Consider the following 14,161-nt stretch of genomic DNA (forward strand, 5'->3'; position numbering starts at 1 on the left):
CATTTGCCCTGCCCCCGGCCCGGCTCTGACTTGTTCCGCCACTGTCACTGATGTCACTGTTTGCGCTGCTTAACGACATCACATGACGTCCACCCACTTTCGCTAACTCCACCCAATGTGTCCACCCACTTCCAGCCAGCACGGTTCAGCGCGGTTGTAGTCGAAATGCAACTCCAACAGCCCCGCTCAGCTCGACTCAGCTCGACTCGGCACGGCACGGCTCAGCCGCGTTTGTAGTGGAAAAGCGGCATTACAATGCATAGCCTTTTTTTTTTTTAAAGTTCATTGCATAAAATGTTGATGTTAATATGCAAGCGATGCATTTTCTTGGCATTTTCACAAAGGTGAAATAAATCAGTTGAAATGTAGGCTATTGGCCTATTCCCTATCATCACATCTGCTGTCTGATTTTCTTACTTTAACTGAATTGTGATAGAAGTACATGTAGATAACAAGAAAATACTTGATTATGGGTTGTTTTACAATCAGGGTACGCAAGCTAAAAATCACATTTAACACTTATTATCTTCAATATCAAAAGGCTTGACTAAATAAACTTGGCTGTTTATTGTAGCCCTGTGATAGCTCTATTTACCATGCAAAAAAAAAAAATTGGTGATAACGTTATTTTTGGTGAATGTATGGCAATATGTCATATTTAGCAAGATTACTCGTGTCATTTAGAAAAAGTGCCTTTTTGACCACAGGTAGCTCCAAAAGGGATGCACTTAAATCATTCTTTATACCATAAAACAAATATTTGGTTCCATATCATTGGAAACATAGTTAAGTTTTAATGTTGAATGCCAGTAAGTTTTCAGACTATTTTGATCAAATTAGTATGTCTCATCATTATCTCATTATCTCTAGCCGCTTTATCCTTCTACAGGGTCGCAGGCAAGCTGGAGCCTATCCCAGCTAACTACGGGTGAAAGGCGGGGTTCACCCTGGACAAGTCGCCAGGTCATCACAGGGCTGACACATAGACACAGACAACCATTCACACTCACATTCACACCTACGGTCAATTTAGAGTCACCAGTTAACCTAACCTGCATGTCTTTGGACTGTGGGGGAAACCGGAGCACCCGGAGGAAACCCACGCGGACACGGGGAGAACATGCAAACTCCACACAGAAAGGCCCTCGCCGGCCCCGGGGCTCGAACCCAGGACCTTCTTGCTGTGAGGCGACAGCGCTAACCACTACACCACCGTGCTGCCCTCAAATTAGTATGTAATTGTGTCAAAAAAATGTCCTCTCTGAGACAGCTAATTTTTCAATATAAAATAACATATCTAAAATGATTATTTTCATCCTAAAATGTGGTCAAGATATTGGGACATAAATATTAGAGACAACTAACACAAAGCTTACAGCCTTCTATTTAAAAGCACTATGGAAGCAGTGGATTCTGAATTGTCAAAAAAAAAGTCCTCTCTGAGAATCACTGTATTTGTTTCTCCCAGCCCTGCTTAAAGCTACACTTAATCTTCTTTATCTTATAGCAGATTACACAAAACTACCATACACATATGTCAAAAAATTACCTGAAATCTGTTCTTTAACTTGGGCGGCACGGTGGTGTAGTGGTTAGCACTGTCGCCTCACAGCAAGAAGGTCCTGGGTTTGAGCCCCGTGGCCGGCGAGGGCCTTTCTGTGTGGAGTTTGCATGTTCTCCCCGTGTCCGCGTGGGTTTCCTCCGGGTGCTCCGGTTTCCCCCAAAGACATGCAGGTTAGGTTAACTGGTGACTCTAAATTGAGCGTAGGTGTGAATGTGAGTGTGAATGGTTGTCTGTGTCTATGTGTCAGCCCTGTGATGACCTGGCGACTTGTCCAGAGTGAACCCCGCCTTTCGCCCGTAGTCAGCTGGGATAGGCTCCAGCTTGCCTGCGACCCTGTAGAACAGGATAAAGCGGCTACAGATAATGAGATGAGAACTAAATTATTATAATTATGATGAGTCTTACTTAAACAAATCAATATTAATCAAGATAAAGTGTAAATAATTCAAGTATGAACATAAATCTCATATTAGGCTGGTAAATTCAGACCGTGACACCGGTGTTAGACTCGGGAAATCCGGTCCCCCTACCGGGGGGAGCTCCGCTTTCAGCCAGTGAGATCTCTAAATTATCATTATTAGTAATAATCTCTATCTGAGTGTGTCAGTGTTCTTCCGTGTGTTTCCTCTTCAGGAAAAAGAAGGTCTGTTCCAGCATGGCGCTAACGCTAACGCTCGCCCACAAATCTGCACCGTCACTCCAGTCGCTTCGAGGGATTTTGTTGGGATCATAACCGCTAATAAACTCTCATTTCCGCCGATATCTATCCTTCGCTTCTTTCTGACTAAGATTATCCAAGTAATCCGGTAGCAGAGCTTTTTTAGCTGCAGTCTTCTCCGGACAACAGCAACAGACGCCGGACATCTTCACCTGGCTTCAGTCTGTGAACAAAGTTGGCTTGTTCCCCAGGTATCGGGGAGCGACGGGGGAGAACGGAAATGTGACGCCACTGCAAGGGGCCAATACTTTCAGAGGGCTCTATTAAAGCTTTAGATGGAGAAACTCACCGCGTTTTAGTCCTGAAAAGGTGCGTTTTCTCCGCCACACAAAATGGAGCTGCTGACTTTCACTTTCACTTCCTGCTCTGGGGGGGGGCGGGGCGTAGGGGAGGGAGGGAGGGAGGGAAGGAACACACACTCTCTCTCTCTCTCTCTCTCACTCACTCACACACTCTCCCTCTCTCTCTCACACACTATGGAGACCCAGGGCCGACTGATCTTCTTCTTTATTGTTTTATGATAAACAGCTTTTAGGTTCTTTACCGCCGCCTTCTGGACTGAAGTGTGAACCAGAATGTTTTCTTCACTGTTGTGCTAAATTCTCCTCATCATTCCTGTATCATTTAAAAGCCTAAAAATAGCCCTATATCCTACATTATCTGACCTCAAGTGCAACATTTCTCTGATTCCTAGTGTCATATGATTCCTTTGAAGTGTCTCTTTAAGTGTCGGTCTCTCTGATTGATATCTCGGACAATCCAACATCACATGCTCCACCGTTTCCTGAAGTCCACAATGTTCACATCTTCCATTCACATGCTCATCCATTATGTTTAATGTACTGTTCAGAGCAGTGTGACCAAACCTCATCCTTGATATAATGTCTTCCTCCTTTCTATTTCTATCGCTTCCTCTCATTTTTCCGACTTTCTTCTGAATGCTGTAGTAATATCGACCCTTTATTTATTTTTTATTTATTTATTTATACCAGACACAAGTACAAGGTCCATATCAAAACACACACACAAAAAAAGTATACAACCATCAGACATATAAGCACTCTCTCCAGTGTCGTCTAAGCTTGGAGGGAAACCTCACAGAGCTCTTAACAGGATTTACTAGAGATTCAATTATACCATTTTGAGAGCAATCCAATCGACACATAAATTTATACATTACTTTTCTCAGGACTGCATCACAACCAGGCACATTGGAATAGGCAAACAGATAGCTGGCACTAGACCATCTAGGTATCTGCATCAGCAATCTCACAGTATCATTATATGCAACTGTGAGCTTCTGGAAGCTGCTTTTCTTATATTTACACCATAAATGGGCAGTATACATGGGTGTACAAAAAGCTTTGAACAAAAAACATTTCACATTAAAAGAACACATACTAAACTTACGAAGTAACATATTAGCCTGGGCGTATCGTTTACGTCGTTGCCAGTATATATCACTATCATCACAAAGATCATCAGAAATTATATGACCAAGATACTTAACTTCCTTACACACCATAAGTGGGCTATCACACAGATAGAAAACAGGGAATATCATCTTCCTATCCTCTTTACTCCTCATTATCATAACACTGCTCTTCTTTGCATTAAATTTAATGTCATACTCAAGACCATATTGAGTGCATACTGTTACGTTACGTTCCCCTCCTGGCTCGTTATCTCCCCCCGATATGCATGTGTGTTAGGGAAAGAAACGTAACATGGTGTGTTTGTAGTGTATGGCTGGAAACAAACGCTACTGGCACTTGACTGAGGTCCCCCAAAGGAGGGTGAGCTTACCTCTGCCCGTGTCCGTCTGGGCCGCAGTATCACCGGGCGAGCCCGCGCAGTTCACTTGGTTGTCCTCTCATCGAGGTAGTTCAAGGTTTGTTTTATATCGTTTTAAAACAGGGTGTTTCCCAGGTACAGTTCTCACAGATGTTGGGATGTTCGGCGTTGTCCCGGCGTGGATAACTCAAGCGACGTGCAAAACAAAACTAGGCTAGCCTACCCAAACCAAAAATAAAAAACAAAACCCGTCGCAGCAAACAGAAACGTCCACCTCCAATCCAGGAGAGGAAAAAGCCGTCTGAGGCCTCCGGCACTTCACCAGGCCTGGACACACGTTTCAACAATTTCCACTGCCGTCTTCAGAGCTTAACTCTGCTCACTCACCGAACGCCATTCCCAACACCACCCACCTTCTCCGCACAGGTGTCCTCATTAATACATTTGAGGGTGGAGCCCCCCCCCCCCCCCCCCCCCCCCATAAGGGACCATCAGCTACACACATTGCCTGTGCAGCAGTGCCAGAAAAGTAAACAAATAAACCAAACGGTGTCAGTGTATGTGTACCTGGGTGTATATTCATAACAATACCTTAAGCAATTGTTGTAAACCAGCACTACAAGGACTCACAATGACCAGATCATTTACGTACATTAGATGATTAATCATAGTACTGCCAATTAGACAGCCTGTAATACACAAACTCAACTGGACTGATAAATCATTCATATATACGTTAAACAAAGCAGGAGACAGAAGCCCACCTTGGCGGACACTATTAGATACATGAAATGGGGAGGATATTCCACACCCCCATTTAACACACATTGTCTGGTGACTATACCAATACACTAGAATCCTAATAATAACCTTTGGAACCCCTCTCTGTAGCAATTTCATAAATAACTTACTATGGTTAATCCTATCAAAAGCCTTAGATGCATCTAAAAAACACATAAAAACAGTAGAGTTCTGATTCACATATTTGGCAACCATTTCCTTTAAAGCAAATATGCACATATCGGTGCCATGTTTCTTTTTAAAACCAAACTGATTATCTGATGTTAATAAGAAAGCATCAAGCCTTGTAATGAGGACCCATTCTAAAACCTTAGAGGGAATACTAGACAATGCTATTGGTCTGTAGTTGTCTATGCTATTCAGTTTCCCTGCTTTATCTTTTAGGACTGGAACAAGCAATATAGACAAAAGTGACTCCGGTAGCACTCCATGGATAAGGAGGCCGGTAAAACACATTGCTAATAAAGGACAGAGTTTCTTGCTGCCATACTTAAGGTGCTCAGCATAGATATAATCCATGCAACACGCCTTATTGTTATCCAGTGATGATATTGCTTCAAGAATTTCATCAGGTCTTATTACAAAGTTTTCAGTTGGGTCAATGTTTTTTTTTACCTCAAAGGGTTTGTTCCTAATACAATTAAACAGTTCTTGATAATGCTTATGCCATTTCTCAACAATATTGTCAATGCCAGACACCCCTTCTATATCAGAGGGGAGGGAGGTTTTGCAGTTGTTCATCGCTTTAACCTCCTTCCAAAAATCATAATAATCATTATTCTGTAGCCTACTAGCAAGTGCATCAGCTCTCATGATGCTTTCATTCCTCTTAATAAAGCATAGAGCATTTAAATTTAACATTTGTGACCTTTTTATTTAGAAACAGGGGACCTTGTCTGGGCCTACCGGTACCTGAGTCACACCAAAGTTTAAAAGCCTCTCTGGCCACAGTATGTAAGTCACTAACATGTTCATTCCATCCAGGTTTAGCAGTACTATGTATTTTGCCTCTCTGAATAATTAGAGAGGTGCTTGATACAGTAAGACTGCTAACAATGCACTCATACATGGAACATAATTCACGACCATGGTCATCATTCTTACAATTTATGTCCTGGCACAACAACGCATTTCTAGGTAATTCAATCAAACCCAACAATTAATCAGTAGATGAAAAGTACTTGTTCATATCCACCTCAGATAGTTTTAACCAGTCTAATTTTCTAGCATCGTTTACGTCAACATTTGTCACCAAGGCAGGGATATTTTCAACATTCAGTGTCATAGATATAGGTATATGATCAGAAATGGCCATGCCATACTTAAAGGTGGGGTATGAGATTTTTTTCAGGAGTATTTTTTTACCATATTGCTTGAAAAGCTCCTCACACCCATGTTGCAAGCAGTACAATAGAAGGTTTGACCCAAAAACGAAATATTTTAATCCAGTCTACAGTGTAAAATAAAGGAAAAACGCCATCAAATCCTATCGAGGTACCACCTCAAAATGATTGGATACTGACACGTCAATCAGACTGAAGCCCACGAGCAGCCCGGCCCTTCTGTGTGTGTGAGAGAGCGAGCAGAGTGTGACACAGAGTGCAGGATTTTCTCAGTGCGCTCCCTCCAAACAACGGGGATTTACACGAAAACAGAAGGAGATATTCACAAAATTCTTTCACAGTGAGCGCCATAAGGATCTCCTGAACACATTGATCTAATTTTTTTGTCTGTAGTGTAAAAAATGAGGTCACTAGAGCGAGTTAAAAATGAGTGACTTTTCTGCTAAGTTTATAATGGCAGTCTATGTGGCTGTGCGGCTGCCCTCTCCTCACTTTCAGGCTTCTCATTCAAAAACTGCAAGTCCTATCGTGTAGGTAGACACATTGTGTGAATCAGGACAAGTGTGGCTACTACTTTTGAGAAAATTATGTGTGTGGAGTGAAAATTGGGGCTGAAAGCACAGTTTAAATGAGAAAGTTTGAGCTATTTTTCCAAGCTCTCTACACTCTCCACTGGTGTGTAACGCAATAGACACCCATTATAAGGCTGATTTTCTCAGGCTTTATAAGGGGGAGGAGGGGTGGAGACACGGGGGGGGTGGAGCATGGCGAGGGCGGGCGTGTTTCTTTTCAAAATATGGCTTGCGGGAACCGTTATTCCAAAATCTCATACCCCACCTTTAATCTGCATATCAGCCACAGAGGAATGAGCATCTGCTGTGCACATTAAATGATCAAGCCAGGATGTAGTTTGCCAAGCATCACTGACAGAGGTAAAACTACTGTCAGGCAGCAAAAGCTGGCTAGTTAAAAACAAGTTGTTTTCATTACAGAACTCTATCAAATCTCTAGTAAATAAAGATTTGTTGTCAGATACATCAACATTAAAATCACCAATAATATATACACATGTAGAACCACAATCTTCAATAAATGAACGTAAAAAGGCAAGCCTGCTTAAAAATTCATCCTCTAATTGGTTAGATTCATAAGGCATATAAATGTTTATAATGACCATTCTTTTATTATCCACATTCATCTCAAGGCCAATGGCCCAGTCCACATTCAGTCTTGTCACAGACACTATTGGGTCATACTTCTTATTCCATAATATTGCAACGCCCCCTGGTATTCTACCTCGCACGACCCTTATTTCTTCTATCCCTCTCTTCCTGGACATTTCTTTCTTATTTCTGTCTTGATTATACTTTTAACCTCAGCCTTACTATATTTTACATCATGGGCGTCGCCACCATTGAATGTGAAGGGGGCGTGTCCCCCTCACATTTCATAATTCTTCATTTGGACACCCCCCCCCCATTTAACATCAAATATGAGTTCACCCAGCGCCGTTTCTATTGCTTCGTGAAAGAATCCATTCCACTTGATCGATAAGAGAAAACACAGAGCACTGAAAATCCACTCCGGGTTTTCCGGGCGCTCCCGACAACAGCTCACCGCGCGCGAGTGAATCTCAGCGCGAGCACAGACATTCTGGTGCAGCTGCTTGAAAGTGGAGGAGGTGACGTCATCCCCATTGCCACCTCACAATGGCTAGCTTTTGCTGAAACCTTATTCTTTTGTTATCTGCCTTCAAAATTAACCCTAGGCCATGTTAAATTAATGTTCAACTAAACAATGAAATAAGCTTAGCCTAATGGGGTATTCTTGGTTGATGATGAATTGTTTGCAGTATTTGCTCCTCCCCAGACACAATGGACATATGGACATTCTTTACAAAGAAGTGGAAAGTCAGTCAAAATTTCCCCACAGGACAGGTTTTTTTTTGTCCCAATGGAAATGTTAGTGCAGTTAGCTGGCTAGTCAATGTTAGGAGATGTACAGTATCAGCTAGCTTAATGTTAGCGATCATTTAATTCAAACCCAGTAGGCCTGCCTTACTGTAATGCCAAGAATGAGGTCAAGTCTGCTCTGATGATATTTATTGATTCCCTTTTGTGATGTGAAGAACTTGTTTTGTCTGGTCTTTGCCAGTTTTCTGGAAAGTAAGATGGGAAATCAGTGTATGGGGAAGGAATAGTAGAAAGGAAAGCGATGGAGAGAGATGGATGTTATTCCAGGTGGATTGTGAAGGAAAGGGGGATAAAAGTTATGAAGTGGTAGAAATTGTGGTGGCACCAATGTAAGAAGGAGTTATATCTATAAATCTATTTGTTCTACTAATCTGTAAATGTTACTGTAGTACCACCATTGCATGTAGGTTGACAAAACTGCACTTGTTCATTGTGTGAAGTTCTCTTTTATGTGTCATTGCTTGACACAGTGTGATTTTGTGTTATGAAGACTGCATGATGCCATGCCATTTTTGTTATGAGCATCACTAAATCGGAAAAAAGTAAAATGCACCCACTAAAGTCACTGTTGGTGGTGAACAAAATTGCACCTGTTCATTGTGTGAAGTTATTTTTTATGTGTCACCATTGCTTGACACAGTGTGATTTTGTGTTATGAAGTTTGCATGATGCCATGTCATGCCTGTTCATTGTGTGAAAATATGAATATTATTATTTTTAAACATACAGTTGAGTGTCACTATTGCTTGGCACAGTGGCATGTTGTGTTACATCTAAAACTAAATCTCATTGTACATGTGTATAGTGACAATAAAGCATTCTATTCTATTCTATTCTATTCTAAATAAAAAAGAAAACAAAATAAGTAAAATGCACTCATAAAGTCATTGTTGGTGATAAATTGTGTCACATTCATCTCATTATTTTCGGCAGAGCAGTGGGTTTAAAAACAGGCTGATGAATATGTGGACTAGTTGAATGAGGACGTATTGTTGAGTCTCTATAGTCATTGAATTAAGTGACTTTTGTAGGTAAAATTAGGTGTCTAACAGCCTGTTAAAAATACACCAGAATGCAGGAAATGGCATCTAATTAATTAAAAATTTTCTGGGGGAGGACCCCCAGACAGTGTGCCACCCCCACATTAAAAATACTTCTGACACCCCTGTTTTACATCCATGTTTATTTCTCTTTTTCTTGTTGCTCCTTTTGCATATCTGTCTGCCAGCTCATTTCCCTCCACACCACTATGTGCAGGAATCCACATGAATTTAACTCCCACTCCTGCTCTTTTAATTCTGAATATTGTTAGAGTTATGTCTAGTACTGTGTCTTGTCTTGTATTGAGCTGCATGTATTTAATACTTTTTAATGCACTACTGGAATCAGAACCTATCAAAACTTTGACTGGTTTTACTTCCTCCACCCAGCACTTCCTACACTTTTGATTTCTAAATAATAAACTAACCTTTCTTTAGTCATTCTTTCCATAATTTTTCCTGCATGCGATGTTCGGGCTATCGGTCTATAACTCGATGCCAAGCTTGGATCTTTACCCCGTTTACAGATAGGAACAATTATGGATTCCTTTCATTGATTGGGCAATGTTCCTTCTTCCCATATCTTATTATACATTTTTAGTCGTATTTCCTTACTTCTATCACTAAGAAATTTTTTAACATTAAGGAGCTTATTTGGTCTCTCGCTGGAGTTGTCTTTCCGGATATCTTCAGTGCTTTATTCAATTCTGTCACTGAAAACATCATATTAATTGTATTTCCATATTCCTTTTCGTGCTGAAGTGCTTCTATGTTTTTAGCTATTGTCCCTTCCCTCCCTCTTTTTTTCTGCATCTCTCAATTTGCCTGTACTATGTACTTTAACAAAGGTCCTTGCTCATAATTCTGCTTTGTTCTTATTGTCTATTATTATATCTCTACCCTCTTTCATTATCGGATACCCATACTCTTTCCTATTCCCTGACATTTTTTTTAATCATACCCCACACTCTCTCTAATGGTGTATTTCTACCTAGAGATTTGCAATATTTCCTCCAATTCTCTCTTTTAGTCCGCTTTATTATACTCCTCACGGCTGCCTGCTTTCTCTTGTAGTCAATCACATTTTGAAAACTCAGTGGGGTTTTTTTCAAAACTTTGAAAGCCTTATTTCGACTTTGTATTGCCTTCGTGCATTCTTGTGTCCACCATGGAACTAACTTTTCCTCTCTATTACCACTTCTTTTTGGGATAGACTCCCTTTTATATTTCTACTGATTTCAGAATTTAAGTCATTAACTGGTTGATTTATATTTACAACATTCAATTTCTCCTCACATAATCCTTTGAACTTACTCCAATCAGCTTCCTCAAATTTCCGTCTTCCTTCTCTTTCATCCTGTAGCACCTTCACTCAATTTAAACTTGTATGTAACGAGTGGTCTGCTAATGTGGATTAGGTTCGGTTGAGGGGGAGTGAATTGACAAATTAACTACTGTAAACTTATGAACAAATATACAACTTTATTAACAAAATTCAGAGTTACAAAATACCTCTGTTCAGCAAGTATCAAAAATTAACACAAATAAAAGAGAGCTCTTTCAAAGTAACAAATAAAATAGAAAAAATGTCTCTATCCGGGTAGTTATTGCGTGAAAGTGTGACCAATGTTCGCGCAAGAGAGTGAGGTTCCTGCTTATCTGTATCATGTGGTGTAGACTACGTTGATCTTTTTAAAATCCAAGGGTCCCAGGTTCTTCAAACCGGTGTACAGAGTTCGCTCAGGATCCAGTGGGACTGACTCGCCATCGAAACTCATCCGTAGGAAAAAAAAAACAGTCTGCAGAACCAATCAGTGCCATCACTATCATGAGATCTCAATCAAAATTCAAGGATTAACTACAGCATTGACTGCGGTAACCAAAATCTGTATGTATGAGTAGTTCAGGCTCCTCATGCTTTCGCCTAACCACGTGACAATGGGTCTGATCATCAAACACGTTATAATTACTCCAAAAATATTCCAGTCATAGTAGATACACCGTCAGAGGGTGCAGAAACGATCCAGATTGGCGGTTTCCACATCGAGGCGCCATGTTGTTTAGTTGTTTACTTGTCGCAGCTGCTCTCGCGAGATTTGACATGAGTTACATCCAAGCTCAGCTGACTTGTAGAGTGAGATTTCTCGAGACTGAGTGACCTTTCACCCCCCGGCGCAGGAGCTTCTGACAGAAGAAGTTGGCAAGAAAATTTTGCTCTGGAATTTTTTATTTTTTCCTTCATTTTGAACAACTAACTCTACCTTATTCGAGTATAATAAAACAACAGATTTCTCTGGTGAATGTTTAATACTTTGTAAGTTTGATTCATTTGAATTATAAATTTCAGTTTAAATCATGTGGAATTAGTATGAAGTGTAATTTGAATTTGAATTAAGTGTTGGTTGTGACAAAGTTTTATTTTCTTTTTCAATATTGACAAAAACAATTTGTTACATTTTCCCTCTCTGAGCCTCAGAGTGTCCCATTGGAGCCTCCATTTTTCAAAGGCTTCGAACCCCCCCGTCCGCACCATGTAGTTGAAGCTACTCATATCTGTAATTAGCTTTTAACTACAATTACACTTCCCTTCACAGGCCTAAAACATGATGTTTTGCCCTTTCACTTTTACGACTAACTTTACTAATTACTACTCAATGTATGAAAGAAAATGAACCTAACTGGATTTTGCACCCAAATCATTACACACAGACCAAACATTAATACACCCATATCATTACACACAGACCAAACATTAATACACCCATATCATTACACACAGACCAAACATTAATACACCCATATCATTACACACAGACCAAACATTAATACACCCTTATCATTACACACAGACCAAACATTAATACACCCGTATCATTACACACAGAACAAACATTAATACACCCATATCATTACACACAGACCAAACATTAATACACCCTTATCATTACACACAGACCAAACATTAATACACCCGTATCATTACACACAGAACAAACATTAATACACCCATATCATTACACACAGACCAAACATTAATACACACATATCATTACACACAGACCAAACATTAATACACCCTTATCATTACACACAGACCAAACATTAATACGCCCATATCATTACACACAGACCAAACATTAATACACCCTTATCATTACACACAGACCAAACATTAATACACCCGTATCATTACACACAGAACAAACATTAATACACCCATATCATTACGCACAGAGCAAACATTAATACACCCATATCATTACACACAGACCAAACATTAATACACCCAAATCATTACACACAGACCAAACATTAATACAACCATATCATTAAATACAGACCAAACATCAATACACCCATATCATTACGCACAGAGCAAACATTAATTCACCCATATCATTACACACAGACCAAACATTAATACACCCTTATCATTACACACAGAGCAAACATTAATTCACCCATATCATTACACACAGACCAAACATTAATACACCCATATCATTACACACAGACCAAACATTAATACACCCTTATCATTACACACAGACCAAACATTAATACACCCATATCATTACACACAGACCAAACATTAATACACCCGTATCATTACACACAGACCAAACATTAATACACCCTTATCATTACACACAGACCAAACATTAATACACCCATATCATTACACACAGACCAAACATCAATACACCCATATCATTACGCACAGACCAAACATTAATACACCCGTATCATTACGCACAGAGCAAACATTAATACACCCATATCATTACACACAGACCAAACATTAATACGCCCATATCATTACACACAGACCAAACATTAATACACCCTTATCATTACACACAGACCAAACATCAATACACCCTTATCATTACACACAGACCAAACATTAATACACCCATATCATTACACACAGACCAAACATCAATACACCCATATCATTACACACAGACCAAACATTAATACACCCATATCATTACACACAGACCAAACATTAATACACCCGTATCATTACACACAGACCAAACATTAATACACCCTTATCATTACACACAGACCAAACATTAATACACCCATATCATTACACACAGACCAAACATCAATACACCCATATCATTACGCACAGACCAAACATTAATACACCCGTATCATTACGCACAGAGCAAACATTAATACACCCATATCATTACACACAGACCAAACATTAATACGCCCATATCATTACACACAGACCAAACATTAATACACCCTTATCATTACACACAGACCAAACATCAATACACCCTTATCATTACACACAGACCAAACATTAATACACCCATATCATTACACACAGACCAAACATCAATACACCCATATCATTACACACAGACCAAACATTAATACACCCATATCATTACACACAGACCAAACATTAATACACCCAAATCATTACACACAGACCAAACATTAATACACCCATATCATTACACACAGACCAAACATTAATACACCCATATCATTACACACAGACCAAACATTAATACACCCATATCATTACACACAGACCAAACATCAATACACCCATATCATTACACACAGACCAAACATTAATACACCCATATCATTACACACAGACCAAACATCAATACACCCATATCATTACGCACAGACCAAACATTAATACACCCTTATCATTACACACAGACCAAACATTAATACACCCTTATCATTACACACAGACCAAACATTAATACACCCATATCATTACACACAGACCAAACATCAATACACCCTTATCATTACGCACAGACCAAACATTAATACACCCATATCATTACACACAGACCAAACATCAATACACCCATATCATTACGCACAGAGCAAACATTAATACACCCATATCATTACACACAGACCAAACATTAATA

The 14,161-nt window shown here is 39.8% G+C and overlaps 1 protein-coding gene across 3 annotated transcripts in view; it reads right to left on the minus strand.

Annotated features, from left to right (window-relative positions):
- Nucleotides 1-2,650, minus strand: part of LOC132887229 (NACHT, LRR and PYD domains-containing protein 12-like) — a 118,695-nt gene extending 116,045 nt beyond the window's left edge. Inside the window, exon 1 of one of the 3 annotated variants that reach the window (XM_060922724.1) lies at nucleotides 2,572-2,650. The gene's annotated coding sequence lies outside the window, so the exon portion shown is untranslated. The other 2 variants (XM_060922725.1, XM_060922726.1) reach the window with 2 other exon arrangements.
- Between the last annotated feature and the right edge of the window lie 11,511 nt (nucleotides 2,651-14,161).

Source organism: Neoarius graeffei, chromosome 5, assembly GCF_027579695.1.
Source record: "Neoarius graeffei isolate fNeoGra1 chromosome 5, fNeoGra1.pri, whole genome shotgun sequence".
Lineage (NCBI taxonomy): Eukaryota > Metazoa > Chordata > Actinopteri > Siluriformes > Ariidae > Neoarius > Neoarius graeffei.